This window comes from Phyllostomus discolor, chromosome 4, assembly GCF_004126475.2.
Source record: "Phyllostomus discolor isolate MPI-MPIP mPhyDis1 chromosome 4, mPhyDis1.pri.v3, whole genome shotgun sequence".
NCBI classification, from domain to species: Eukaryota; Metazoa; Chordata; class Mammalia; order Chiroptera; family Phyllostomidae; genus Phyllostomus; species Phyllostomus discolor.
Genome location: NC_040906.2, coordinates 114,414,836 through 114,417,564, shown reverse-complemented (window position 1 = coordinate 114,417,564; position 2,729 = coordinate 114,414,836).

Here is a 2,729-nt window from a genome sequence, read left to right as displayed (position 1 = left end):
CCATAAGACTATTAGCTGATTTCTCCAAAGAAATCTTGCAGGCAAGAAGGGGCTGGAAAGAAGTATTCAGATTCCTATAATGGCTGCTTCCTGTAAGGCATTGTCACATGGAACTTCCTAGCTTCTGAGTTCTGGGAAGGGAGTATTTCAAGTCAGATACAATTATACATATATTGTTTCTTTGAAAACCTTCAGAGTTCAAGATCCAGTCATCCCAAGGTCCCAACATCATGACGTCAGTTTCAGCACAGTTGTTAGTCCTCATTTCACTGCTTTTGGTGCTGCCTGTTGTTGAAGCAGTAGAAGCAGGAGATGCAATCACTCTTTTTCAAAAAAAAGATTTATTTATTTATTTTTAGAGAGGGAAGGGAGGGAGATAGAGAAAGAGAGAGAGAGAAACATCAATGTGCAGTTGCTGGGGGTCATGGCCTGCAACTCAGGCATGTACCCTGATTGGGAATCGAACCTGCGACACTTTGGTTTGCAGCTCGCGCTCAATCCACAGAGCTATGCCAGCCAGGGTGAATCACTCTCTTTTTATGTGTGGTTCTCTGCATTACAGGCATTTGTGCTTGTTTGGGGGTATATGCACGAGAGAGAAATGGAGAGGTATGACTTTGAAGATCCTCCTGAATCAAACCTTACCCTGAAAATATTTGCACTGTTGAGGTTAAAAACTAAGCTTTGGTGTTTGAAAGTTCCTGAGAAACAAAAGACAGGGTAATTTTACATTCTTATTTTCTGTATAATTTGGAATAAATTGATATATGTTACATGGAAAAAATGTTTTTTCACAACAAATAATGCACTGAAAATTGCAGTCTATAATTTGTATTTGCAAGTTAGAAAGAGGATCAAGTAAGTCAGATGGCTGAAATTTGCATAAGTAATATTTAATAGTCTCAGAATTCTCAAAGCAATGAAATTGGGAGAAGGACACTTGCCTAGCATTCTAAGAAGTAGCCACTATTCAGTTGTAATCACTGCCTCCTGCATTGTTAAGGAATCTTTTCTCTGTATTTTACGAGATTTTTGTTATCTCCCAAGTTAATATTGTATCTAGATATTAGATATAAAATACAGTTGGTCAAAACTTACAAATTTTATTTCTTGGGAAGAAAAGGTTTAAAAAATGTATTCAGTGTATCTAACATTGAAATGGAGAAAAGATTTAATGCAAAAAAAATACTCTGTATTGACAGTGAAATAGAGAAGAGATATAATGTTAAAATCTTTATGATAACTGAGTAACACTCTCATGGTGAGAAATACTGTAACAAATATAAACCCATTATGATGCAAGTTAAAAAAAAGTATTCAAAGTCATGAAAGGCAAGGACCTATATCCAAGATTATTCTATCCAGCAAAGCTGTCATTTAGAATGGAAGACAAAACTATGAACAGTAAAATGACAACAAACAACTATCAACAACTGAGCCTAAAAAAACACAAAAACAAACTAAGCAAACAACTAGAACAGGAACAAAATTATGGAAATGGAGATCATATGGAGGATTATCATTGGGGGGCAGGGAGAATGGGGGAAAAGGTACAGGGAATAAGAAGCATAAATGGTAGGCATAAAATAGACAGGGGGAGGTTAAGAACAGTATGGAAAATGGAGAAGCCAAAGAACTTATATGTATGACCCATGGACATGAACCAAGGGATGTGGGGAATGGGAGTGGGATGGTGGGTGCAGGGCAAAGGGGAATAAAGGGGGGGAAATGGGACAGCTGTATAACATAATCAATAATATATATTTAAAAAATGAAAATTATGTGGTTATTGTATAAATAACTGTTGTCTATATAAATTGGTTCTTATAATCCACATGAAATTGAAAATCAGTGTTATCATTTAATGTGGACCTTTTGGTAAAATTTTAAAAGTGTAATATTTCTTCTTTTTTAAGATCTTATTTATTTATTTTTAGAGAGAAGGGAAGGGAGGGACAAAGGGAGGGAGAGAAACATTGGCCCGCAACCTAGTCATGTGCCCTGAGTGGGAACTGAACCTGTGACCCTTCAGTTCGCAGGCCAGTATTCAATCCACTGATCCACACCAGCCAGGGCAAAAAGTGTAATATTTCTGTAATAATTCTTAACATAATTGAGTTGATTATTGATCATAACTAGTCCTATTTTAGGAGATTATTAATATACTTTAATACAATACTAAGACAATGAATATCTCTAAATATTTTTGAGAAATTGGAGTTCAAAATTAAAATGGATTGTGATCAAATAAATTAATACTCATATATGTTAGGGACCAAATCTAAATTAAAGGTCTAATATGTGTCATGCATACATGCATGTATATAATGCATAGACACACACACGTAATTTTGACCAATGGAATAAAAAACTAAGGTGCTTTTAGAAAGTTTCAAAAACTTGTTCTTGTCTGCATTCTCCCTTTCATTCATCCTATGAGATTCTCCTGCAAGTTTTTAAAAAATATTTTATTTATTTTAGAGAGAGGGGGAGAGAGGAGAAAGAGAGGGAGAGAAACATCAATGTGTGGTTGCCTCTCACACACCTGCTACTGAGGATCTGGCCTGCAACCCAGGCATGTGCCCTGACTGGGAATCAAACCAGCAACCCTTTGGTTTGTAGGCTGTCATTCAATCCCCTGAGCCATACCAGCCAGGGCTCTCCCAAGTTTTTACTTTCTCTAATTTCTTCCTGGGGTTGAAACAGAGTTGCTTCTTTTCAGTTTACTC